Source organism: Anser anser, assembly GCF_964211835.1.
Source record: "Anser anser genome assembly, chromosome: 2".
Taxonomy (NCBI): domain Eukaryota; kingdom Metazoa; phylum Chordata; class Aves; order Anseriformes; family Anatidae; genus Anser; species Anser anser.
In genome coordinates this window covers 145,239,657-145,267,392 of record NC_139721.1, presented here as the reverse complement: position 1 = coordinate 145,267,392, position 27,736 = coordinate 145,239,657, and the positions used below count along the sequence as shown (strand labels likewise).

Below are 27,736 nucleotides of genomic sequence, written 5' to 3'. Positions count from 1 at the left end.
CTCTCATTTTAAAGTGAGATGTAAGCATCTGTATTTCTTGAGCTACGGGCTAGGAAGTTGGAATTTAATTATCTAACCTCTAACACCAGAGAAATTCTGTAGATGCAGGGAAAACTACCCACAGAGATGGAAGGGAAACACTCCCTTGCCCGATTTGTTGCTCTTGCATGAGAAGCAGACTTTGCTGACAGTGAAGGATACTGTTTTCCCACAGGGCTAGTCCAGTACCCCAGGGGCACCAAAGAAGTATAGTGACTGGGAAACTTCTTGCTCACATGCAAGACCAGAGAAACAGTCCTTGCACTCAGTGTCCCAGTGTACAATCCTACACGAGCTAAGTACAGTCTCATCTACATCATTTAGTGCCACACACCGACAGGTAGAGCAGGGACTGCCTCTGCTGGTCCATAATATGAACGATGTCACTAACATCCAGACTGGCTTTCTGCATGGTTGCAAATATCTTCATTTGTCAGGGTACTAGGGAGAAGAAAAACACCCACAACTATATATTTTTTTAAGAATGAAGAAAGTTTTACGATTTCATAGAATCAGGGAACCATCAAATGGTTTGGGTTGGAAGGGACTTTAAAGACCACCCAGTTCCAACCCTCTGCCATGGGCAGGGACACCTCCCACCAGACCAGGTTGCCCAAAGCCCCATCCAGCCTGGCCTTGAACACCTCCAGGGATGGGACAGCCTGTTCCAGTATCTAACCACAGTCATAATAAAGAATTTCTTCTTTATATCGAACCTAAATCTACCCTCTTAGTTTAAAGCCATTCTCCCTTGTCCTATCCCTACACCCCCTGACAAAGAGTCCCTCCCCAGCTTTCCTGTAGGCCCCCTTTAGGCACTGGCAGGCTGCTATAAGGTCTCCCCAGAGCCTTCTCTTCTCCAGGCTGAACAACCCCAACTCTCTCAGCCTGTCTGCATAGGAGAGGTGCTCCAGCCCTCTGATCATCCTTGTGGCCCTCCTCTGGACTTGTTCTAATACATCCATGTCCTTCTGGTGCTGGGGGCCCCAGAGCTGAACGCAGCACTCCAGGTGGGGTCTCACGAGAGCAGAGCAGAGGGGCAGAATCCCCTCCCTCACCCTGCTGGCCACGCTGCATTTGATGCAGCCCAGGATCTGGCTGGCTTCCTGGGCTGCAAGTGCACGTTGCCGGCTTGTGACGAGCTTCTCGTCCACCAGCACCCCCAGGACCTTCTCCTCAGGGCTGCTCTCAATCCATTCTAAGCCCAGCTTGAATTTGTGCTTGGGGTTGCCCCAGCCCAGGTGCAGGACCTTGTGCTTGGCCTTGCTGAACCCCATGAGGTTTGCCCAGGCCCACCTCTCAGGCCCGTCCAGGTCCCTCTGGATGCCATCCCTTCCCTCCTGCATGTCAAGTACACCACACAGCTTGGTGTCAGCAGCAATCTCGCTGCGGATGCACTCAATCCCACTGTCCATGTCAGTTACGAAGATGCTACACAGTAACAGACCCAATACAGACTCCTGGGGGACACCACTCATCACTAGTCCCCACCTGGACATCAAGCCATTGACCACAACTCTGCATGTGACCATCCAGCCAATTCCCTATCCACCCAACAGTCCATCCATCAAATCCACGTTTCTCCAGTTCAGAGGCAAGGATGCTGTGTGGGACTGTATGAAAGGCTTTGCAGAAGTCAAGGCAGATGACATCATTTGCTCTTCCCTTGTCCACCGAGCTGTCACTGCAGTTAACAGACAATTTGCACACTTCGATAAGACAACTGCACTATGTCCATGATGAACACATAGGGAATAAGTCGTTGGACAGAATCATTATCCATCAGCAAGCAGCTACCAGTAGTAGTAAAGCAAAAAATTCACACTACTAAAAAAAGACAAAAAAAAATAGCACGAAAGCTGTGATCACACCGTGTAGCTTTTAAAAGGAGGCACAGTGCTACAGTAAGCAGAGTTGGAGCTGTTAGCACCTGATGGCTCTGTGAGAACTACCGACAGGCAGGCCCTTTCAACAGGAAGAGTGGTCTCAGGCACGTGGTAACGAGGCTTCTGTGCTTGCAATCTGAAAACAAGGCTGGAGGCCTTGTGCAATACCGAACAGGAAACACCAACGGTATCACAAACGAGATTACCATCTCTGCAACTGTCTCAGTGGAGTTGATGCAGTTTAATCAACCTAAGGGCTCTCTTTGAGAAGGGCATGAGGAACAGCACGGTATCAGTAGAACAAGGACGTACAGCAGAGCTGTGAGAGGAACTGAATTAGCAACCAGCCCACCAAGAGATCTGACAGAAGTTACTGATGCACTCAATTCAGAGCGTTGCTGTTGTTCTTAACCTGTGACACATGAAAACAGCAAGGATAAAAATACGTGAAGTAGAGTTTTACAAGTCACATGGAAAGATCTTCACCTCCCGTTACCTGCACTACAGCATGTAAACGTCAGAGTACCACGTCCACGTGGAAAGCCACCACATTGGCTCTCTTCTTCTGGCAGTTATAGCTCGCAGTGTTAGTATTCCTGAGAATTTCAGGTAGGGATGATGAACCTCAATGCTTCAAGAGCTAAAAAGAAGGCTCTACCAACTTGGAATCAGAGCAAAGCTTTCGTGACAGACAGGTTACAACATATCTCTCAGCAAAGGATTTCTTGTACCTTCTTGTGAAGCACATGATGCTAGCCACTGCTGAAGGCAACTCGCTGGCTAAATTGACTGCAGGTCTGAAACAGATCTAACTAGGTTTCTTACAATGATTTTACTGCTGGGTATCAAGAAAAACTGTCTACTCTGATGTCTCTTATAAATTTCAGTGAGGGAGGTGGGAAGTTCCTTAACCACCTACTGCATCGTCTCTAGCAAAAAGTCCCTAACAGCCCCTGAGGTCAATTTTTATGAAGTAGAATATGGGGGAACATCCATCTCCGCAGAAGAAGAATCCAATTAGTTACCAATTCTTGTAGGTACTGAGAAATGGAAAATGTTTAAGAGGGAAAAAGTAGAAATGGCAAAGTACCCTTACTAGTTCAGAAGTCACATTTAGCTTTGGATTAAGGCACAAGAGCCTCTTCAGGTGACCATGGCACAAGCAGCATGTCACAGCATTTTCCACTGATTGCTCCAAACACACATTTTTACATACGCTGTGGAACCCATTTTCATTCCACTTGCCTTGTTATCTTGTATCACACTGCTCATAGTGGCGCTAGCAAGGCTCAAAGTACACGTGGTAATTAAACTTCTAACTCGTAATCTACTAACTCCAGAATGTAAATACAAACACCTTTAGATAGGAGCAACCCCAAACTCACAGGTCTTACTTCTGTTAGACAGATACTTTAACCATGATACATACACAGTTACACCTCCTGAAAGCTTATTCCCTTTTTGATGTTTTGGAAATTCACAGTTAGCTTGCATGTATGACAGGAACAAGCATGCAGTTAGGACTGACTTTGGAAGTCCTTATTAGTCCAAAAGACCCAGATTTCATAGACCTGGGAGTTATACAACTGCTGTGATCAGTGAGGTGCAGCAGTGTTTTACCCTTGTTTCGCCAAGTCGATAGCGACAGTTTCAACATCACAGGAACTCCTATGCATGGGTACCAAACAGAGCACAAGTACGATAACAGCACGTCGCTTTCACAGATAACTTTGAGAACCTGACTTTCCATTAGCGAGAGAGAGGCGAAGAGCTTTACTGTGCTTATAAAGCACAGCGTGATGCTGACTCTGGGGCTGTCCTTCAGATGCTGCTGCCTCAGCCGCCGTCACCTCTGCAGTCCCCACCCTACTCCTCTGCCCCATGCCCTGCCCCAAACACAACCGCTCCTCTTTGTCCCGCTCTCTCCGTGGTGGTTTGGAGAAGCAGCTGTGGGTCCTGTTCTTAGGGTGAGGTGGGATGGGAAGCTTACTGAATGGTCCCAGGGGCTTGGCTGAGAGAGACAGGGACCAAAAAGTTTATCCACAGTATGTCAGGAAGAAGTTAGCCAAGGCCAGAGGAGGGGTTATGCAAAGGGCACTGGTGCTAAGATGAGAGTGCAGGAAGAGCATTTAACCAGAGGCAAGCAGCGTGCGCTACAGCTGCAGAAAAGTGCCGAGGGACGTGCCGTGCAGGCTGGTGCAAGGCAGCTCATTCACCAGGCTCCTCTCCACTCCCCCAGGCACAGGCACAGCCTGGACCTCAAGCTCCAGAAAACGGATCCCACAGCAGAGAAGGACTCGAGCAGCTGCAGACTGAGTTAAAAGCACCTTATGCAAGGGGAAAAGAAACCCTAACGTACAGAACAAACACACGAAGGAGACATTTTTATCCTCCAGAACTTCACTTTAGAGCCCGCTGTCAACTCCCAAAGGGAACTGCTTTGATGGAGCTTGAAAGCAGTGCCACTTCTGCTCCTTATATATCCTCTCGGCAGATAACGTGCTTCAGTCTGGCCTGTGGGTCCAACAACATTACAGAAATATTGTACAACTACAGACATGGTCATCTCATTTTTCCGTTGTCACAACTATTTACTGCAGAACGGTCCGGTTTGGGGACCTTCCCACCACGAGCCATATAGAGAGCACAAACTCTCTGTAGGGTGCAAAATGGTAGGAGAGGACATGACATCTTCACAAGGAATTGGATGAAGAAACAACTCCCAGTCCTATGCCAGATTGCCGGCACACAGAACAAGACCTCCACTCCCCAGGTTAACTTCTGGGAAAGGCAGCAAGCTGGATGGAAATGTGTCCCTTAAAATGGAATAGTAGATTAGCTCTACTCAGGTACAAACAACAGCAGACATCCAAGTTACCAGAAAACACGGATCTCATCTCTTAGGTTCTGCCTATTCCTTGCCGTGATGGGAGAGCAGAAAGGTGACAGAGTAAGGCAAGTCCAAATAGCACACATTGGTTCCACCTCTTCCCACGTTCCTGCCCATAATTTGTAGTTTGCTAACATTGGTGCAATGTTTTCCTTCCTGTTTTCTCCAGTTACCCAACACTGCTGCACAGAGCTAACACGATGAGACAACACTCTCCTGTATTTTAAAAAACTGCCAGCAAATGAGAAGGGTGAAATTGTTGGTACTTTCTGGATCCAGCATAACTGGATGTTCAGCCTAACATTTCACGCTCTGAAATGGAAGAGATGGACTCCAAGCATTTCATCCCCGATTGATACTTTTAAACTGTTCCCAGAACGCCCTATCCTCAGGTCTGTGAGCTATGGGAGTTTGTCTTGTGGCTCCCCACTAAATGAAGCTTTTGCTATTTAGCTTCAAACTCCATAAGCAGGCTGATCTTTCATTAACAGGTTGTCTAACCAGCAGAAAACGGTAGACAAGGAAGCCCACGTGTGAAGGAATACATGGATCCACAGAGTGGGAAAATCCGTGTGCCTTCTTCCCCGATAGCCTACAGAATCGAGACGCCAAGTGCCAGAGAATGGAAACAACAGCACAAACTTAGGAAGAGGAAAAAATGCATGAAAAGTTACAGTACAAAATTTAAGGGCAGGAGCTGCTGTGTCGAATAATCACTGATTCATCTGTCCCAATATTCACACCCTGTCAGTGTGCCATTAGAGCTATCTTATCTCTTGTAATCACACATTCTTATTATGGCCAGAAATATTTAGGGGAGGGCACCCATGGTATGGGAAAGGAAGACTGAAAGACAAAAAGACTTCACCATAAAATGTTCTAACAGATAGGCGTGAATAAAAAGGGTAAAAACAAACCTGTAAAATGTTTTTGAACCCACATGTTTGTTTCGTACAATGTTTGTTTATTAAAAATCGAATCAAGTAATGCTTTACCTGAATTTCTAGTATTTCACCTAAGTGCAGTGCTCAGTACCACAGTGAGTAGTAGAAAAATTAAGTGAAGACATTTTTAAACCTTTTACATGTTTGCTGCTGACTGAAGAGTTAATTTCAAGGCCTGTTACTTACTTTCCACCTAAAAAGAGCTGCTTCCTTCAGTCTGCATAGCGCACAGCAACCAGAAACAGCAATAAGCAATGGGTTTCGGATGAAGATTTGTAAGGAAGGTGGTAGCCTGGGGTCACCACAGATGGGATGGTGTGTTGCCACAGCCCGGCAAGCCCTGAACCGCACAAAGGAAACAGTTACAGGAAGAAAACGTGGCAGGATGAGAAGAATCTTGTGACATTCCCAGCGTATTTCTTCCATTTCTGTATGGTTTTCCACGAGAAGGAAATGCTACCGCCTCCTTCTCTTTTTTCCTTCCCATGTGGAGGAGGGATGGAACAACTGGTCTGGTCAGAGATAACGCCTCCATCACGGCACAGGGGAGACAAAGGAGGTCAATCACGTGGCAAATATGAAAGGCGTTGCTGAATTGCGTGGAAGAACAGAGCCACCACGGACAAAACTGCAGTAAAGTTTACGCTGAATCTCCTCCTAGGACTGACACCAAAACCAGCTGGCTCTCTAATGGTCTGACAGCTGCCCCTAAGTCTTGAAGATGTGGTCAGCAAAGTCCAAAACTAAGCTGTAACCACACCAAGTATTTGGTAACGTTTTCTGTGCTCATGTTTTTAGCATGTACTCTCACTTGCTCAGGGTCATCTCACCAACTCAGGCGTGATGAGTGATGTGTACAGCACATCTTCCAAATATAGGATTTTGTTGAAAAGCACAGAGAACAGTAACGTAGACTTGACTGCTACCTATTTATCTATTTATTTTTTAATTTGCAATCATAGAAAAAAAACACATTAACTTTCAAAAAGACTTCTTGGGCTGAAACATCCTTCTTGATTCTGTGCTTAACGGAAATTCCCACAGCAAGGGACAAAATTGGGGTTCCTAGTACTGTTGGAAAGGTCACATAAAAATCTTTCTCTGAAAAAGAAGAAAAGTAATCATGTGCCTGTAGTCTGGGCTACCTGAAGATGCAGTGAGAGTACCAAGATGTACAATGCCACTGAGAAGCAAGTTTTCATTTGCTGCACATATGGACTGGACGCCAGCAGGGAACCAACAGGTGGACAATTCTGTGGAGCTGGCCTGCTCTCTTGGTGAGGTGCCTCCTAGCTGACACGTTATTTTGCCTAAATCAGGAGACTCAGAAGGTCATTTGCAATTTTTATTACAGCAAAGGCATCCAGTTAGTGCCACTATGATTCTGGCTCCTATCTGTACTCTCTATGCTTGATAGACCAGCAGTGCTGCTAAAAACAGATTTATTCCCTATGTACCCCCTCTTCCTGGTATGAGTGGGCAGGATGACAAAATTTTCACCAAAATTTTTATGATATCAGTTCGATTGTCTGAGGTCAACTGAGAACTTTCCGTTGTTGGTGATGTCGGCCTTGCAGGGTCTGCCCATCGCTGATAGCAGCTACACAGGGAGTTCCATCCTTTAATACTAGTGCTACATGTCATGCTTTCACATCCGCTGCTTTAGATTACAAGCAAATACACAGAGTGAAAGTAAAAATGGAAATACACTGAGGAGATGGATTTAGTGCAAAACTACTATCAGAAATGTCTTTATGTATTTCTAAACAATATCTTCTAAACAGAATATCATAGAAAAACGGGTTCATATCTACCGAACCTCCTTTTTCTTCTAGGATTCACAATGCATCTACTCCCCAAAATACTCCTATTAACCTTAACTGTAACCCTGATTTATTTGAAGCCAAATTCTTGAAATGCTGGATCCACGCTTGACAAAAAGAAATAGTGCTGTCTGCAGTCTGACATGGCTTCTGGTAGCAAAAGTTATGATAGCAATTAGCTAGCCACAGATCTAAAAGGTTACTTTACTGGAAGAAAGGCTTTGAAACTAATGACAGAGTTAAACTTTTTCAACAGTCATTATCAAGCTAGTTTGTGAATTCCCACATTAAAGTTCTAAGTCAGATCTAAGTCATTTGTGTTTCCTTTTCATTCACAGTTCAGGAGCAATGCTATAAATTAATATTAAGGGGTGGTGAGGAACAGATGTTCATGCAGATGCTCAGAAGTCTCCTACAGAAACACAGGGAGGACACAGGCACCCTAGTCTCTTTCTAATTGCAACTACTACCTTCCACTCTGGCAGCTGGGCTGTTAGTATCTAGGGTTGCCATGAATCAACAGGCTGGATGATAAGAAAAGCTGGCTAAAACATTTTCATTTCCAAGAGCGATTTTACTGTACCATGGGTCATTCCTAATCATGAAGAGACATATGGTGGAGTTTCTGTGAAATTTGCATCTGACTTCGTCATCCCAGACTCTTCTTTTTAGTCAATGAAGGGGGAGAAAGGCAATTTTATAGAGCATGATGAGTAGCTGTCTAAAACTGGGCAGCAGAATCAATTTGATAAGTATCTCTCTCTGTTGATGAGAGAGGTGACTAAGAACCTCTGGTGACTAACTGAAATGGTCGTGTTTAAAGTTGAGTGAGGAGGATCCTGCCTATGAAGTCCACGTGTTTTGGGAGGTCTGCATGGACGCAAGTCGTCATCATCCCTAGAAACCTTCAAAAAGAAACAAGCTAAAGCTTCTATAACATTGCAGGCAAACAAAAGGTCTGATTTTCACTTTCGCTCCAAATCAGAACCTGACAAAGAGAAGCTGTCATCACAACAGGTCAGATGAGCCTAAAACAAAGCAAGACATACTGAAGTGAAAGATGGAAAAAAAAAAAAAGGTCTGTGGGAAAGGAAAACACCTGTAGTTTGCAGAGACAGCGAGAAAGGACAGGATCCTGAATAATATGCGGTAACCAAATTTGGCTACATTCCTGTAAAGCCCCCTCTCAAACACAACTGTTCTTTTGAGAGAATCCATGTTCACAGATCTCCTCCTTGAAAGACAGATGTTGTGAATCTGCAGACAGGCAGGTTCTCTCCTGAATGAGGCAATCTCCGCTCTCAGCTCCAGCAGCACTCCATGCTGCTAGTTTTCTCAGACATTTTGTAGGGTCAGACGTAACTGCTGATCCCTCCACCAGCCCTACCTCCCCCTTCGCTACATACTGCAGAAGAATAGAAGGAAGGATTTCTACTTCTTGTTCCTCTCACTGCTGTAAGACACCAGTTCCTTTTCTGCTAACAGAAAAGATGAAACACAGCAAATGTAAAATTTTACTGCTCTAGGGAAATTCATTACTACCTAAAAAATCTCAGGCTATGTTCACATGTGCTCAGTTAAAAGGTTACAAGACCCAGCCGGCCCGTGTCCATCCTTCTGCCCCTCTGTGCAAGTTACTGCCCTCCCAAATGTCTTAGTCTCTAAAGCTTTATTCATGAAGAAAGACCAAGCCTCTGTATCGATTCACAGATGCATGAACGTGTGATCTGGTAGATACTGCTCAATTATAGTAAAAATCAGACTTTTAATCTGTAAAAAACAAATTAAGCCGGAATAAACATTTGATAACAATATAAATCAGCACTTCAAAGGCATCAAACTCTGCTTGAAGATACGGCAAACCAAATAATCATGAATTCCAACTTGAACAATTAAAACACAACGTATTCAATAATTACTTTGAGGCTTCAGTCATATTTGCCTCCAAATGCCAGAAGTATCTGTAGTACCCACAGGAAGTATTTAAAGAAGAAAAAGAAGACACAGGGAATGATTAAAAACACCATTTCTGAGGCAGTACATTATGTTCCCAGATAGATCCAAATTCACTGAGAATACAAACCAAGGATCACCCAGCTATCTATAATGCTCCATTGATTAAACCTCCCAAAGACATTTGTAATCCATATTTCAAGCCAAACTGTCTCCATTTAATGCTTGCACAAAGCATGAGGTACAATTAAATTAATAGTCTCGTTAGCAAGCCCACAGGCAAAAACAGAACTCAACAGGTTCAGCAAAAAATTTAAACATTGTGCTTTAAACAGAGCTTTAACCTAAATTCACGTGCTTTACAAAGTTTCTGGGAAAAAAAGGTTGTAAAGTTAGTGAAGGCAAATGAGTAGGAGGCTATACAGGTGAAGCAGGTCATGCAGCATACACAGCCCCGTGAAACACTGGGGTTTATGTGTTTGTCTGTGCTGAAGCAGGTGTGCTAACCAAAGTCCTGGAAACACTACATTTACACCCCTGCTGTGCAGCAGCGGGGTAATCAATTGACAGCGATGCCACCAGAGTCATATGTGAAATGGGTGTTGTGTAGAAGTTATTTAGGGGCAGCTGACAAAACACAGATTTCATGTAATTCACAAAGGGGAACTAGCACCAAAGAGGAAAAATTACTGCCAGAAAACCGAAAACAGAGGTTATGAGGGGGAAGACTCGAGCTGGAGCCATGTCAGCCCCAGAATCAGCAGAACCTGTGCCAGAAGGCACCTCAGCAAGCCAAGCCAAACCAAACTGCCTGTCCCACACTGGTGGCATCCCGCACCTTTTGCTTAGGGCTGTATTCCAGCACCAGGCTGGAAGGTAGGCTTAACAGCCCCTACCAGGTACATCTTCCCAGCGTGACAGCAAACAGATTTAATAACTTTCCTTTTGGTGCGCGATAGGTTGAAACAACACCCCAAGCTTGTGGAGACGGTACTTATATCACTTCTCCCTGGTATTAGCATGCAGGTATCACACAGGACGGGCCTTATCAAAACCAGGGGATGCATGTATTCCTCCCAGAGACCATGCGGCTAAATAGACCGCCAGGCAAGGGCTGCAACCAGCAGCACCCGGTACACACCGCTTACGACCCGCTACAGCTCCCCCCTCCAGCACCGCTACCACCCCGCTCCGTCGGGACCAACGCATCCCTCACCACCCGGCTTTACCTTGGCAGGCGACGGCAGCCGCCGGCTCCCGGAGGCGCTGCGAGCAGGAGGCGAGGCGGGCTGGGCTCCGCGGCACCGCCTGGGGGGAAATGGGGCCGGCCCGCCGGCTGTCGGGCTTCCCGGGGCGGCCACCTCAGCGGGAGCCGCCCCGGGGCTCACAGCGCCGCCCTCCGCCTTCAGCCGCCGGGGGCAGCCGTCCCGCAGAGCCCGGGTCCGGCTCCCCTCACGGGGACACGCGGGGACTCCCCGCTGGAGGCGGCCCCGAGGGCTGTGGTGAGCCGAGGTCCCCGCTGGAGGGTGGGGGGGACCCACAAAATGGAGCCTGAAAGCCCAGGCGGGAGGTGTCGCGTTTCCCGCTCCTCTCCTGCCCCTTGTCACCTCACGGCTAGGCCGGGCGGTTCTCAGACAGAAAGGTGATTTCTCTTCCCACTACATTTAGAAAGACTGTCTAAAAACTTTTTTTTTTTTTTTTTTTTTTTTAATAATGCTGCCTCAAGCCAGCAAGTTGGCTTTATGGCATTTCTGCATCATTCTGTGGCATTGTGAAGTGAGGTGTACTAAAATTTCCTTCACTGAGTAGGAATAATTGTATAACATGTTAAATTCCTGTTCCCGCCCCCCAAAAAGGGGAATGTCTCCGTCTTGAACTTATGTTACTTCAAAGTCAGTTTAAAAAGTTGTCAGGTAGTTTAGTTAACTTAATAGTTCCTAAGCCATTTATACTGAAACACCAGGTTTTGCTCCAAATCAGCAAAGGAAGAAGGAATCGTGTGTTCCATTCTTCCAGTACTGCTGGAGATAAGATAATTATGGCAGAAGGATGGTAGCATTTTAAATTACCACCACTTTTGCACGGCAAATATGTGTCAATGCTTTAAGGAGTAATTGCATTGAAGAAATACAGCTGAGATGGTTCAGCTATACTTAAGAATGCATTTAGGGAATAGTACATTGTTCTACTCCTGTTATTTAAAAACAAACAAACAAGCAAAAAACAACAAAAAAGACCACCCCCCAAAAACAACTGAAGAAACAAACAAACCACCACGCACTGTTTAATTGAGAAGCTGGCTAAAATTTACCAGAGACTTTGCTGAACTCCGAACTACATCTTTGGCCAGGCAAAAAATGCGTCCCAATCTGCAAACGTACTAGCATTTGAAATATCATGCACAAAGTTAATAAACTCATATTAGTTCAGCAGCTTGGGAGTCTGAGATCCCGTGGATAGTGCATATTTTCTTTGCTGACTTTCTTTGCAGTTGTTCTTTTGCCTTTTGGGATCACTATGGTGCCAAGGAAAGAGGTAGTTTAAAAATGCAGAACGACAATTAAATATTTATCTTTTAAATCATCCCAAGGACAATTTTGAAATCTGCAACTTGAAGCAAACACTTTGCATGTGTTAGAATTATAGCTGATGGTGCATTTTCTTGCCAAAAAGTGTTACTTCACTTCTACGTGTGACCTAGCAGTAATATGGCCACACCCTGATTGTACTAGTGGTTTCTCACTTATTTTAATTTTCTCAAGATACATGACCAAGTTATTTGTATGATAATGTACAAAAATCTATTCTGGTGATGCAAATGAGCCTTTGTTTCCTCTCTGTGTAGTTTTATTTATTGCTGCCCTCTCTAAGTGTCATAAAATACAAGTTGAGAAAGCCAAATGTTAGTATTTTCCTGCGTTCCTTTTACCTAGCTATGACAGATCAGCATCGTTCTCCCTAAGAGGAACAGTGAAGATGAGAAGAGCACAAGGAAAAGAAAAGCAAGGAGAAAACAGTAAGAAAATCACACAAATCCCAGAAAATCTTGAATGCTATCTGAGGTTTTGGGCTGCATTCAGGAGCATGAGCATCGTGCTCCAGTGGGATGGGTGGAGGCCATCATGTGTTCATAAGGAAGAAATGTGGTGAGGGAAATGCTGCAGCAGATATGGACCTGATTAATGACATGGTTAGAGAGAGACAACGTTTGTGGCAAGAGCAGGTGGAGATATGTAATGCTTCCTAATTTGTTTTCTCTGTTCTCAGCTAAAATGAACATGTACCAGAATCATTCCCCTGAATTTCAGCCCTGTGTTCTGCTCTTCTCCAAATGCTTTTTGTTTTGTAATGGAAAGAAGAGGCACACTCCCCACCCACATAACAATTGTGTGACAGTTGCATGACTCAAGATTTGACGAGTGCAATTGCAAATTGCTCTTTTCCTTTTCTTATCACTGGAGAGCAGATCACTGGGTAGATACGCTGTCGTTATAAACCCTCAGCTCTGGGAGTGTTGTTAATATGCAGAGTCCTTGTGGATTGTATTTACTGTAATGTAAGTTTCCATTAAGCAGAAGATAATTCAGAGTTAAAGCAGAGCATCTGTTTTTGAAAGGGAACAAACAAATGTTTTTAATGTTGGGAAACCAAAACTCCACTGGCAAAAATGTAATATTTTACTGTAGGTGCACTTCTTTAAGTTTCATTAACATCACTTTATGCACTGATAATGGTCAGCTTTTAAGGCTGACCTTCATTTTCTCACAGGGCAAATGTGACACTGTGTTGACTGTGATCTTACCTGCCATGAGAAACACATGATCAGCCCATAGACCTCATTTTTATCAATGAGAAGGCTGCAGATATATAAGATGTTGCCAAGCCATTGTGCCACTGGCCAACATTTAAAAATAAAAGTAAAAAAAATATATAAAAATTATTCATCTAAATGATGGAGTATCCTCTTTTGAAGTAGCCCTCTGTAGACATGGTGAAGATCTTTAGCACGGTGATTGGAATATCCTCTGGAGTATACCAGATTGCACTAAGACAGCAGGTTTTTTTCAGGAAACCTTGGAGAGGTTGCAATTTGTGCAAAATGAATCACAGCACCACATCGGACTGTGATATCAAGTAAGGGCATTTGGAAATTTTTGTATCTCTGCTTGGGATATTCCTTGATGATAAAGCTGAAAGCAGAAGGTATAGGGATAATCAAGTAGCAAGTACAGGTCTTGTGTTCTTACATTGGGATTTAATTCTATTGCAGTTTTATATATATACATATATGTATATATTCCTTTGTGATTATGCAGTAATGCAGAGAAACTGTAAACTATTAAACTTTCCTATGAGAAAGATGGAAAGCTCTCATTTGAGAGTTTGTATGTAAGCAATTACCAGAAAGAGCTTTTGAAGAATTACTGTAAAACAAATTTAAGTAAATTGGATTGGATTGGATTGGATGCAGAACCTTGTTAACAAGTACATCACATAAATCTTCAAATAAAAAAAAAATAAGGAAGAAGCAGAAACTCAAGGGCTGAAGAACAGCCCTTCTGTCCATCCGTCTTTCCATCCTTTTGATTCTCATATGCGCTTTTTAATTTAGGAGACCGCAGTTATATGGATAGAGGCAGCTCTTGATAAAGGAATGTAATTATTTGCCTTAGTGAAGGGAACAATGCACCAGCTAATCAGAGAAATCCACTTACAGAGATACTGCGTTAGCAGGAATCCTGAAGCTGAGGTGCAGTTAGTAGTATCAGAGTGAGCTGAAGTCAAGAATTATCTTGTGTCAAAGAACATGAAAGACAAGAAAGTATAAGGAACAGTAGAGCTACTCTGCAAGTTTGTTTTTCTAAAACAACTAAACGGTATCTGTTGGTCATTCAGAATTGAGAGTTACCCTCCATAACTAGTTTTAGGAAAGTTTACATGAATTTGTTCTTAAAATAAAAAACCAAAAGCAAAACACAACATTTACATGGATGAAAAGCTGAAGAAGAGGCTCTCAGGCTTTTTGAAAATGTCAGTAGTGGAGCTAGAAAATTCGCGCTTTTAACTGCAGAAAATTAGGACAGAAATAGTTTTGAAAGCTTTACGATCACAGCTTAATTACTGCAATTCTGCGCACTATGAGGATTTGAAGATAATTTCCACTTTCTTGTTTAATTTGTTTCCTTTATATACAGTAGAGGCTCATGTTAATCAGTGGCTTCCCTTTCCATATGTTCAGGCAATTATTTACATGTCTAGGCTTTATGCCACTATATTTTCAAAGGCTTTAATTCAAAACCTAGAGATGCTTTTTTCCCTTGGTTCAGTGAGTTTTTGATCAGGTCTCAATTTCCCAGGTCCCGCATGTAAGTATCACTCTGTGTACATCCCTATTTCTTGTGAGTGCTTATACATAGGGGATATATATCCCTTTCTGTTCTTCAAAATTACCTATTCAGGTCGGCCCATTTCTTCCCAGCAAGAGCTGGGCATCTAACAAAAATTCCAACTGTGGTAGGAAAAGCGTGACCATAACTTGTTTATTAGTTTTATTAATCTTATGATATAATGAAATTGTCTGCACTGTAAATGTTGTTAAATAGAAAACTGAAATATCATCTAACTTATTGAGAATGCTACTTGTTATTAACGAAAATTGTAACCTGAGGGTTTTCATTTGAAAATGTCAGCATTTATTATTAACATTGTTTCTTCAACTTCACAGGACAGGTTTTTTGCTATTGCTCAGAGCAGTGTGTACAAAAGTCAGCTTAATGAGAAGCATCATTTTAAATTGGACATTTGATTTTATTAATGCCATGTGTTAGATTTCACATGTATGACAAACTGAGCATGATAGAAGCAAAGATTGGAAGCTTCTTACTGAAGTGAATACAAAGGGTATTTGAAGACAAAAGAAGATGGGATTACCTGGCTCTGTTAACAGAAGTAAATGAATGGTGTATTTTATTCATTTCTAGCTATTCAGTCCTTTATTTGCTCACTTTTTTCCTCTGTGATTCTCTATCCCCTTCCCCTTTTTTTTTTCCTGATTGTTAAAAAGGCTGTAAATGTGATTTACACAGAAGAATGTTCATTTGAGTTTTCTTCCCTCCAAAAGTCAATCTGTGTGAACTTGTGTGTGAGCCCTTTCTGACACAGCTCTTCTGATCATACCTGTGTTAAACCTTCTTTACTTGATCTGTGTTGACTGTTTGGTTGCATTCATATGAACAGTAAAATTTACCCCACTGCCTGAAGGCTTATCAAAAGACTTTGAAACTCTTATAGGTCTTATTTTGGGTATATAATAGTAGATAAACTGTGCTGGGATTTCTTCTGAGAAGGAGACACTGTATCTCTCAAGCCGAAATGATTGTAAAGTCAGAAAACAACTTCATAATTTTATTTGGAGATGTCATTTTTTTCCCCCCTGTTGTTAAGAATTCAGAATAAATCTGTCCACGTTCTCCCTCCCCCCCGCCCCGAGTACTTTTACAGTGTTTTATGGTAAGATTTATGGAAATAATTGTCAGAACTTTTTGTGTGTCAGAAAGTATCCGCGATGTCCAAGTGTGTATTTACTCTTTTTTCCATCTCAGTAGTTAGTCCAACACTTCCCTCATAAGTAAAATGAGAAGAGAGTTTTACTTCTAGTGCTGTGAATATTTCTCTAACATTTCCTAAGGACTAATAATGATGGGCAATTCTCCTTGACTTAGGACTAATTTATAGATGCAGTAATTTAAATAGCCACACAACAAAGTATAAAGTGCGGTGCAGAGTCATTTGTACCAGAAAAATCCTCCAGCAGCTGGTAAAATCTTGTCCTTCGTTTTCAGGTGCAGAGGCTAGGTTGCATCGTTTTGCACAAGCATTTGCTTTTCTGTAACTGCGTGCCAACAGGAGGCTCTGTGGTTTTCGGTGAGTATGTCTGTCGCTTAGAGCTGCACTGTATTGCATTCAGCCAGTCGCAGTGTATGTGCAGGGTGAGGGGCAGTATGAAGAAAGTGGCACTATGTGCCAGCTGGGCTTTCTTTTATAACATGAAGAAGTGAGAAGTGAAGGTTTTGCACAATCTCTACTTATTTCCCATCAGCGTAACTGTGTGTCTAACAAACCGATGGAAAACTTCAGAAATAGTCTTTAGACCTATTTTTTTTTCCAGAGCAGATGATCCTGGAAGTTCCTGCAGAGTAGATTTTAGGTGTATGGTCCTTACTTACTTCTCACAAGGGTCCAAGGTAGGGAACAGAACTTTCCTGAAGTCGCGCACTAAATCTGGAAGCAGATAGGGAAAACTGATAGTTTCATCTTCTTGCTCCACCTTAAAGGGAAGTGAATATGAAGTTAGCTCAGTCATATGAATTTAACGAGTGATTTGGTTTGTTTAATGGATTTGTTTTGGGTAGGATGTGCTGCATTAATCCCTCTTTGTAGATGACCGAAGCAAATATTTATTGCTAGCATGGCATTTGGCAGAGGCACAGTATTCTGATGAGGTAAATATGGAGGAAGGTAATTTTGGCTGATGCTGTTACTTCACCTCCCAAGTCCAATATCAGTCCAAGAGCTTGTGCCTCTGATCATTGGAGGATGGAAAACTATAGACATGGCTGGTGTGGAAACCGGTTTCCCAACAGGCTTTTTTCATGCTTAGGGCTTGAATTGGAGTGGTACATGGCCATAAGACATCCTCTAGACATCAGAATCTTGTTTAAGGAATGTGGTTTGTTTGTTTGTTTCCTTTAATGTGTCTTCCACTATGCCTGCTAGCTTTAAAAGTTTGATTATTATAGTCAGAAGAGTACAATTACCGATATGCAGTTACAATATCCGCTGTAATTAGTAGCTGTTTGTCCTCTGTGGACCTGGCTCTTGCTTATCAGTTGTTCCAAGGAATGACGGAAATGCAGCCTGAGGAAGGGAGACTCACCGGGAGCACTTGTCTCCCAGTGCCAACCACCACATCAACTTAACCTACACGGGACAATGGAATAAAGCTTTTTGGTAGCAGTGACACAGAGGACACAAACTGAAGTTCTCATGACTCTCTTGAGCAGGATTCAGATATCCCTGTGAACTTCCATGGCACTGGTTTTCTTCAGTAAACGTGAGATATCTGCTGAGTTTCTGTCCCGTTTGAAAAAATATTTAGTGATCTTAACGTGCCCATCCACTTGTATCCATCTAAGCAGTCAGTCAGTAGGTTGCAGAGGCCGTCACAGAACCACAGAGTGGTTTGGGATGGAAGCGACCTTAAAGATCATCCAGTTCCAACCCCCAGACTGATTCTCACTGTCATGATTTTCACTGTCCTATTTTTCTCACCATCATGATTCTCACTGTCCTAATTTTACCCTTCATGAAAACCAAAGAAGCTGCTAATAGTATTTGTCTCTGAAGTACCAAAATTAGTGTCTGTGTGAGCACTCAGAGAGCAGCTCACACTTCTGAAAAGTGCAGACTTAGATGGAGATTGCTCAACCATCTTAACCCAGATACCTTCAGGCCTTATTTATGGCTTCTGCAAAAAGGCAGGAAGGTGGGGCTTCTTGTCTTCTGAGGGTGTGTGTGCGGGGAGAGAGCACGAATACCAACACCCCGGAAAGCAAAATATTGACTAATCTCTTCCTAGCATGGCTACAGTTAGGGGCAGCACAATTATAGCTTCACCTTTAGTTTTTGAATGTACGAAGCATTTAAATTCTGATATAATATATATATTAAAAAGCACATTAAAGCTGGTACTATGCTAGACAAACTTAAAAAAAAAAACACAACAACAAACACAACACTTTAGCCATACTGTTGATTTTTAATATATTCTAGGATTGCTCAACCTTAAACACATCTGTTTCATGATACCTTAGAATAAATATCTGCAACAAATAGTGGAAGCCATATATCTATTTTAAGATCTCCATTACTGTTAAAATACATTGTATTTTGAAACGAGCATCGATATTTTGGAATTTGGATACACAGACAGTCTTTTCTCGTAGGTCCCAATGACCCTAACCAACTTATGGCCTAGCAGTGCAAGTTGAGTCTACAGAAAAGGTCCCTGTAATATAAAAAATTGAGGCTAAGGGCTTTGTCATAGCATACAGGTATCCTTTATTAGCCAGCTCAGAACACAGTGTTAGGTTTGTGTAAGAAAGAGGACAATAGTTAAACAAATAAATATTCATCAGTTTCTCCCCTACCACAATCTTGTTTGTTAAATGCTAAAAGAAAAGCTGCTTGTTAGAGCTTAACACACTGCAGCTGTGGTCTCAGCTCATGCTTGACAGTCTACACTGCTACTGGTAAATAAGTATAAGATTCCGGAGGAACTTTTAAATTTCACTTTAGTCGATCAAATTTTGCCTCCATGATTATCTGAATGGTAGTACATACCCTGCTCAAGTATGGTACAGCTGAGCTCTGAATATTGCTATGAAAAATCTGGGGACCTTGACCTTCCTATTCTCTCTTCTGCAGCCCTCCGTGGCCTGTAGTTGGTGCTGGACTGCAACCAAATGTCTGTGAGCCATGCAAGAGTCAAGCTGAGACTTTCCTTCCACTGTTCAGAGGAATGATATCAGAGGAATGATACCTTTGGCTGCATGCATCACTTTTACTCAAGACTAGCATCTCACATGATTCACAAGAGCATAAGACAGTGAGTGATCCACTGAGATAGATAGAAGTATTAAGCTAACAGTGTTTTCCAGATGGTGCTGACAGTACAGTTTCCCAAAAAATACAAGTTGAATATGAGGTCTATTTGAATTTAATAAAATCAATGATATATGAAAGAGGAACTTTAGAATAGCTTTGTTAGTATTTTTTAACTTTAGTCAGAGGAAGTGAATTCTCACTTCCCCTTCCACTGAATAACTCTAATTTCTATATTGCACAGTTGCAATGTACAGTTCATATTATTTTTGGAATATGGTTATAATTAATATATTAAATACTGTCATATTTTCTTTATATGATAGCTTGAGTGTCCAGTTGTCAAAAAACATTTGTATTCTTGTCCAGTGACACAACCTTCTGCTGGCCACAATAGAGCTTCCAGTGACAGCAAGGAAAAACAAGCTTTCACTCACCAGCAGAAATCAGAATCATTCAACAGCTAAAGTATATCAGCCAGAATAAAATGCTTTACCAGTCTTTGGTGTTCCTGGAGATGAGGATTCCCATGTAATAGCTATGTCAGTGGTAATTATGAGAGTTGTTGCAGAACACACTAAGGCAGGATGTGGCTTTAGTTTTCTGGGTGAATTTTTTTTTGCAGCAAGTGTTTCAAATAATGTAGCTTGCCTTTGAAAAAAGAAAAAAAAAACGTGTTTCTTCTGGTTTAAAAATATGATAGGCAAGATAGACCCTTTGGTTGATAATTTTTCTCTGAAGGTGAGCAGATTATTTTCTCAAATAGGCTTAAATAGCTTGAAGCTCTTAACCAATTTTGTCCAGGATTTTCTGGAAAAGGGGCATGTTCTGTTTTATGGCTCTATTTCAGCAAAGCATTTAAGGAAGTACTTGTCCCATACCTGTGTTCAGTCCAATATGCTTCTTTGGACTGAAGCGTAGCATTAACATTCTTTGATACGTGATTGTGATAGCAGTTGTAAACGTTATCAATTACTTTATTCACCTACCTGCTTTTTAAAACACTCCTGTCTGGGTGGTGTCCCAAATCGCTGTAGTGGTCGGACAGTTACATCTGTGATAGTGCTTAGAGATTTTGAACAACCAAAAGAGAGCACCTCTCGTTGGTCTCCATCAAAATATAGTGTAGGTATGTTTAATGAAATGAGAGGGCTTGTGAATTAGGAAGGGTTTTCTATTCTCTGAAAGCAACAATGCCTATCAAAAATGACTGGCATTGTCAATGTCAAAATAGAAATAAAAATTAAAAAAGAAATAAAAGACTTTGCCTTTATTGTTGAACTGTTTGTAGGAACATTCTAAATGCCCACTAAAATTTTAAAGACTTCTTCAGTGCATATGCAAAATTAATGAAGAAACAAGAAGAGAAAAACAAAGAAAATGCTGGTTTTTATCCATTTTAATGGAAGAAACATATTTTCAGTTTTTACTCCTATTCAAAAGCAGGTTTTCTGTGTTTATTTTTCTTTTTTCTCTTTTTTTATATCCAATATGGAACAGAGCTGGAGTCCGTACATTGGGTGCTCATACATTGGAGCCCCTGGTGGACAAGGACCAGAAGCTTTCAACCTGCAAATGAACACCTGTTCTGCTTAAAGTTACTGACCAATGTGAAGAGACACTAGAAAGATTGCAGATGTATTTCATTCAGGTACGACATAAAAGGGTGTCAGAACTACCAAAAGAGCAGTAAGAGACTAGCTGTGGGTAAATTCAGTTTGTCAATGCTAGGGACTAGCACAAGTAGCAAGGAGAGGAGGCCGCCTTTCGGTGCATGGAGATTCATGACTGGTGACACAAAATTGCATGATTTATCATTTTGCGTTGTATTTCTGGGCTCTTTTGTGAGATCCAGAGGGTATCTTCTTACTCCAGTCCATGTTTCAGTACCCTTGCTTGTTCTTCATAGCACCTGACTCTATGTGTAGGCTGACCTTTCCCTGAACGAAAAACAATTACAAAATAAGGTACTTGTCAATGTGAATGTACCTGAAAGAAATTTGGTGTTTATACTCTAAGCTTTCTTGTTCATGCTGAGGTTTCTGTTTCTGCTCCCTTTTTGCCTCTAAAATTATTCTTGTCTCTCTTGTTATCTCTGAACACAGCTCAATTTTTTTGTGTACATTCTTCAGTATTATTTTTGCTCACTTTCAAATGAAATCTCTTTGCAGCAGCATTTAGATTATCCCCAGCTGTCAGAGATAGTACCTTTCTAAATACTGGTAGCACTAGTAGAGTAGTAAGTACATGTACTGCACTGTACTTGATTAAAAAAAAATCAAAAAAACAAACAAAAAACACAAAACAAAACAAACAAAAAAACAACCACCCAACAACTTTTGAAGAGGCTTTTTAGAAGTTTCAGGTGTGAAGAATATGACATGAAGGCTCTTGGAAATTTTAATAAATGGGCGAAGGAGGGGTGGGAGCTGATACGTCCATAATGAAGGAGGTCGTGGTGAGTATGGAGAGTCTCTGGAGGGACCTGAAAGTGAAGATAAACAGCTTCTGTTTGATGTAAGTGCGAAGCCAGTGCCAGCCGAGGAATGCAGAGACATAGTGATAAAAACAAACCAACAAATAAACCAAACAAACAACTATAACAACAACAAAACCACCTACTGTCAGGCCTAGAAACAAACAAACAAACAAACAAAAAAAGCAAAAACCATCTTCTGAGCCAGAAAGAATAAATGTCGGGGAAAGACCACATCTTGAGACCAAGGATAAGGATATGAAGTGAGAGCCTTGCTTCAAGCTTTGACATAGAGAAAGACAAATAGACATATCTATTTTAGAGTTATTGCAAAGAATGAATCAGCAAGCTCTATATACAGCTGATCTGGCAGGATGTGGATGTATGATTGTGTCAAAGATGATGCCCAATTCACTACACGGAAGGAAAGCACATAGAAGCACATTTTTTCTTAATCTCTTCATTGGTTCACCTTTCTCTTAAAGAGGCAACTCGAAAGTAAGCTGATGGCTGGATAGAGAGACAATTTGAAAAGCATACGTTGAAAGAAAGCCTGAAACATATAAATGTGCATTCCAAGTAAATTTAGCAACTGGCATGCACTGATTTTTGAATTATTTTCACTTACATGATATATATTTGATTTGTTACTTGTGAAAATCCAGCTCTACAGTTTGTTCCAGTGGAGTGTTGAAAATGTAATAGGACTTTTAGAGAATATTTTAGCATCTTAATCTTCATATTTTTCCCCATATTCTGTTTTCTTTTTCTTTCCTATGCAGAAAGAATTCATTAACAAGAATGCAGACATACAAAAGGAATGTCTCATTTATGTGAACATTTGCAACTTTGGGAGTATGTTCTTGTCTCATAAAGTGAAGATAGTCTTGTTTTACAATACCATATTCTACTTTTCCTCTTTAAAGGTCATATGAAATAAAAAGTGTAATCCTCTTACACTAAAAATGAAAATTTCCATAGGTTTGTTCTTTCTTATAGGCTTCTTTTCCTCTAGTAACTATGGGTCTTACATTCTCCAATGTATCTGCCCTGAACGTTTCTATAAAGTTAAGGAAGCCTCCTCTTTCCCTTAGTGTACAAAGAGTGGTATTTAAGCAATGGAGAGTGAGGTGAAGGGGCCAAAATAGGGTTTGGAAGACCTCAGTTGGTTTTCCAAGTCTGCCACTGGACATTTGTAACCGGGTTGCTAAAGACATTTAAAGCCACCTAAAAATGTCAAAAGAACTAAATGTCAGCTCAGAATGTAAAACGATATTTGGCTCCCAAACTCCTGGAAATCTGCACCTTAGCTGCCTATGATTCAGATCCTTGTGGGTGAAAAATAGAGGGAGGGGAGCACTGCTGCAGGTCAGAGATGTGTTCTGAACACATGTGCATAAGACTATGACCTTCTTACAAACTCCGGCCATGGAAGTACCTCTGAGGGCTTGATAGGTTATTGAACCACAGCACAGAAACTGTAACACAGCTCCTGAAAATACCGAGCAAACAGAATGTAAGGGGAACTGATGTAGTACATGAGAGGAAAGATATAGATATTTAGCCTGCTCAACGGCCTTTTTCTTTATAGAAACAGCATTATTGCCAGGTTAATATTATTTCTAGAAACAGAGGCCAAAACAAACACTTTTCTTGGACTATCTGATGAAAATCTATCTTGAGTAGAATAAACTCAGCTGGGTCTTGATCAATCGGTGTTTGAAACATTTCCAGTTTGACTGTTAATGTGTTTTTTTGCCAAAATCATAGCCTTTAAATTTATTTTAAAACTACATTGTTGAGAAAAGTCTTTGTAATTGATCCTAGCCTATTTTTAGGATTACCAAAATAAGGCCTTGGGTCTTGATGGTGGGCAAATAGCCATACTGAAAAAAGATCCATAAACATCTCACAGCTTGGAGCAAAGATCAATGTAAACTGTTTACAAAGGGTATTTGAGAGACCACCAGACAGTGGAGCATTATTGAGAATAACTTTTTTGAGTTCCTGTGCAGAAATCTAAACTACTAACCAAGGAAGCTAATTTGCTTTTCTCGTATACAGCAAGAGTGTAGTTTGTCTCTTAAAGAGAAAACTGAATTCTTCTTATTTGACAGAAAGGCACTAAGACAAGCTAATAAGAGATCTGTTTGTTGCAAGTGTTTTTATAGAATATATATATTGTGTGTATTCCAATAAATTGGAATACACACAAAACAATTGATTGACATCTGTAGTAAACTTCCTTCACATGGGGTAAATGAGGATGAAGTCTACAGTATTTAGCAGCTTGAATAGTTTTAATTTGTTTGTCTTTTCCAGAATAGCCCTCACTCTCTATTTAAAAATAATAATAATTAAAAAAATCTAGCCTTGCATTCAGAAATGCACAGGTCTAAACTGTCAGCTGGTACAATGGTGACTATCTTTGCAGAAGCATTTCATGGTGTGTTCAGTTGTTCTTAGATGAACTGGAAACACATAAATACTCCGTGGTATCACTCTTGTGCTGTTTGTCCCTTTGTTAGTCTGGAAAACAAGAAATTCTCGTGAACTAAAAGAGAGGAAGAGCATGGCCATAGCAATTATTACAACTGGAGTTTTATTCCCATTTTTGCCCTGAAAACCAAAAGAACCAAGATGCATTCCTGTCTTTCTTGTAACTCTGTAGCTTTTTTGGAATTGTGCTACTGTAAGTTATGGGGAAAAAAAAAAATGTTTTTTTGTTCTTTTTGTCAGCCTTGAGACTGAATGATGATCTTTTCAGCATTAGTGAAATACAGGTAATAATCAATTTTTTGAAATTTTGAATTTCAGGTTCAGGCCCTCATTTTTAACAGTAGCTCTATATTTGTCTAAAACAAAGTTTACCTTGGTTAGATTCCATTTCTTCATTATTGGCCAGTGTTTGACGCATTGTTTTTGACTGTTAGACATAAATTGATAAGGGGAAGGAACTTTCCCCAAAACTTTTCAAAATCTTAAGTATATGATTTTTAATATAGTTATTGTCATTGTTGTTTGTTTGTTTCAGGAAGAATAATCTTAACAGAATCCAGCAACTAAAGCAACATGTAAAGATGCCCATCTTTTCCTACCTCCATATTGACAAGGAAGAGGCTTGGAAGTTGATGTTAGGTCTCTTATTTTGATCTTGTTTATAACACAAGTCAGAAACCTCTACACAAATACTCTCTACTAACCCAAATATTTTTTTTTTGTTCTGAAAAAAAGCATTGTTTTTGTGATTTGAAGACTTCTAAAGGTAAAGAATTCAATCTTGCACCCAGCTAGCTCCAGATTTTTTTCCTACTTTGGTTTTCTACGTGAAATCCTGACACCATTTATAACTCTGTGTGCTTTACCGTTGACTTTAGTGTATCCAGACTTTTTCCTCATTTTTTTTCACTTGTGTTAGCTTTTAAAAATGTTTTCTTTAACCACCATCTTATTTCCCTCAAGGCCCTTTGATGTACCAAGAGTAGTTGCAACATTTTAGTCCAACCTATACCATACTTACATATGTTTACTTTTGTAGGGGCCATGGAGTTTTGGTAGGTGGTAACCTGCCAGTGATTTATTGTGTACCAAATATTTAACACATAAGCATATACAAAACCAAAGCTTTATTAAGGCAGAAAAATAAAACTTTCATGACTTAGGAAATGCCAGAATTAAGACTGCTTATGTGAATTCATTTCTGTCACATTCTTTGCATACAGTATACAGCTTTTTATATGGCCTCTACACTTTTTTCCATAAACCACTGCCAGAGGCAAACACCTACCAGAGTATATATCAGCCCAAACAGTTAAAAACTGGCAAAAGTACAAAAAACTCAAAGCAGATCTAAAAATGAAAAAATGGGAGACAGTTTTACTAGTAAGTGATACTTTCTGCTACTTCTGTAATGAAAGACAACAGTCTACATTTGAGGATGACCATTAGAGTGAATATATGGGAGGAAATACAGAGTTAATAAGGAATGGTTAGGTGTCTCCTGCACTAGATTAAGTTTATTTAAAAGATGTGCAGGGACCCTGCTCCACAGTTCAGAATAGCCCAAATATACTTTTGATGTGACGTACCTAAAGCACACCTTCCTCTGGTAAGAAAAGACCTTCTGTATGAGGCTGTTGAAAAGAACAGATCTTCCAAAACTGAATTCTTGAGTTGCTCGGGGAAATCTTTTCTTACAGCTTGCATACAGTTTCTACTCGCATGATGTAGGGACTGTGCAGAAAAAGACAGAATCCTTGTTAAGGTCGTTAGTTCTGGAGAATTTCTGGGCAGCCTGGTAATCTGTATTTAACTGTAAGCCTTCAAGGTAGAATGCAAAAATCTCTGTCCAAGAGATTCTCTCTATCCAAGCACAAATACGTTAACAAGTAGCTGTGCTCGTAGTGCTCACGTGTGGTGTTGCTGAAGCAAGTGCAAGCTGCGATTAGGAGATCAGCAGAAGGTGACCCAAGGGCTGTTGTTTTAGGAGGCTGATTTGTAGTACCTAACTAATGCTGATCAGCTAGCCAAGCCTGAGATGTTTTCATCATTGTGTCATCCAGCTCCGAATGCATCTCTTTGGAAACGCCATTCAGCTGGAATGCTTTCTGTCAAAAGTTGCTGGTTCGTTGAGAATGAAACATCTCATGAAAGCTTATCTTAGAAAGCCTTATAATGCAATACAGATAACTTTTGATGGTTCTCTGTTAGGTGGATTGGCTGCCAGTTTTCCATTCGTCAGCTCTTCTCCTGTATGGTGACCTCTTCCTTGTCTCAGGGACCCAGGGAATGCAGGGACCTCCTGGGGCTCAGGGCTCCAGTGCACTAGAGAAAATTGTTACTTTTTTGGAGTGCTGTGAATCGTTGATTCCCAAATGAAATTGCTACTGGAATGCCTATTTCCCAGGCAGTATTATAATAGTTTTCATTCTAAAAGGGGGCAAATTGAGATTTCAAAGTGGTGAGATTTCTCAGAAAATGCAATTTCTGAGCTGTAACATGTTCTAACCATCTGCAACTTCTAAGTACTAACAGTATGCTCCAGCTGAGAAATCACAGTATAGGCAGAGTCTGAGAGCCTGAAGGCTTGTCCACAGGGCATGTGCAGTTTGCTTGGAAAAAGCAGTTGCAACACAGAGCACGTCTGTGCAGCCTGGTGAGCCGGTGCTGAGCAAATTAGCACAGCAGTATGATGCAGCACGCTGTTGTGCAGAAAAACTACATAGGGTTACGGAAACACTGAAATAGTATCAGTAAAGAACTGTGCTTGCAGCAACTAACTGTATTTCCTAACAAAGCGTACTAACTCCAGTATGCTGCTGTGTTGCTAAACAGCACCTGCACCTACTGCTTTTCAAGCTCTGGTGTGTGCGTTCGCCCACTCAGCTATAATACAAGAAAGAACTACATTGTGAAAAGGATCTGGTTTTCTCTCAGCAACTGAAGAAGAAAGTTTGTATTTCATGTTTTTGTACTATTTTAACCATGCTGTGTTGAAAAGAAGTGTAACTTACAAAGACTAAACTTTTACTAGCATCCTAATGATGCTATTTTTTAATCAACTTACACAAAAAGTATTTTAGATGCTCCTTTAATTGTTTTAATGATCATATCATTCTCAAACTTGCTTAGAAAGGGGGGTTCATTTTTGTTTGTAGCTATGCTGCAGCATTGGGTGCTATTGCTTCTGTGTAGGTACGGCTCGTCTGTGGTCTATGGCATCGACCTTCTAACACAGAATAACTGTGTACTTTCCTTTCTTCTGACTCTCTGTACCCATATGCTGAGGTGACTCAACTTCTTCCTGTGTGTGACTGAGCAACAATAAAGTATATCCTTTGAACTGTGTTGTTTCCCATTTTTATTATTTGCATGAAAACCTAGCATCTCTGTGGAGCTATTGTTTTATTACTGTCATTGTTCAGTAGGGGCTTTCTGCATCTTCTCTGTTTGGACACTCGTGAGTTTATATTTCTTTCCCCATACCAACTAGAAGTAATCTGTCAGCCATGAAGGGAAGACAGTCTCAACGTCTAAGGGAAGTTGGCTATCTCATGAAATTT

The 27,736-nt window shown here is 41.1% G+C and overlaps 1 protein-coding gene and 1 long non-coding RNA gene across 3 annotated transcripts in view; one reads left to right on the top strand and one right to left on the bottom strand.

Annotated features, from left to right (window-relative positions):
- APBB1IP (amyloid beta precursor protein binding family B member 1 interacting protein) overlaps positions 1-10,898 on the bottom strand; it is a 65,612-nt gene extending 54,714 nt beyond the window's left edge. Inside the window, exon 1 of the mRNA XM_083822911.1 lies at positions 10,765-10,898. The gene's annotated coding sequence lies outside the window, so the exon portion shown is untranslated. The remainder of the gene's footprint in view (positions 1-10,764) is intronic.
- Positions 10,899-11,036: 138 nt separating this feature from the next.
- LOC310893646 lies at positions 11,037-26,820 on the top strand. 2 transcript variants are annotated; one of them, XR_014579178.1, is made up of 7 exons: positions 11,037-11,177; positions 12,469-12,551; positions 16,378-16,459; positions 19,022-19,202; positions 20,699-20,849; positions 24,414-24,457; positions 24,709-26,820. It is a non-coding gene; the product is annotated as an uncharacterized lncRNA (long non-coding RNA). The 2 variants fall into 2 exon arrangements; XR_014579177.1 differs by lacking the exon at positions 24,414-24,457.
- The last annotated feature ends 916 nt before the right edge of the window (positions 26,821-27,736 follow it).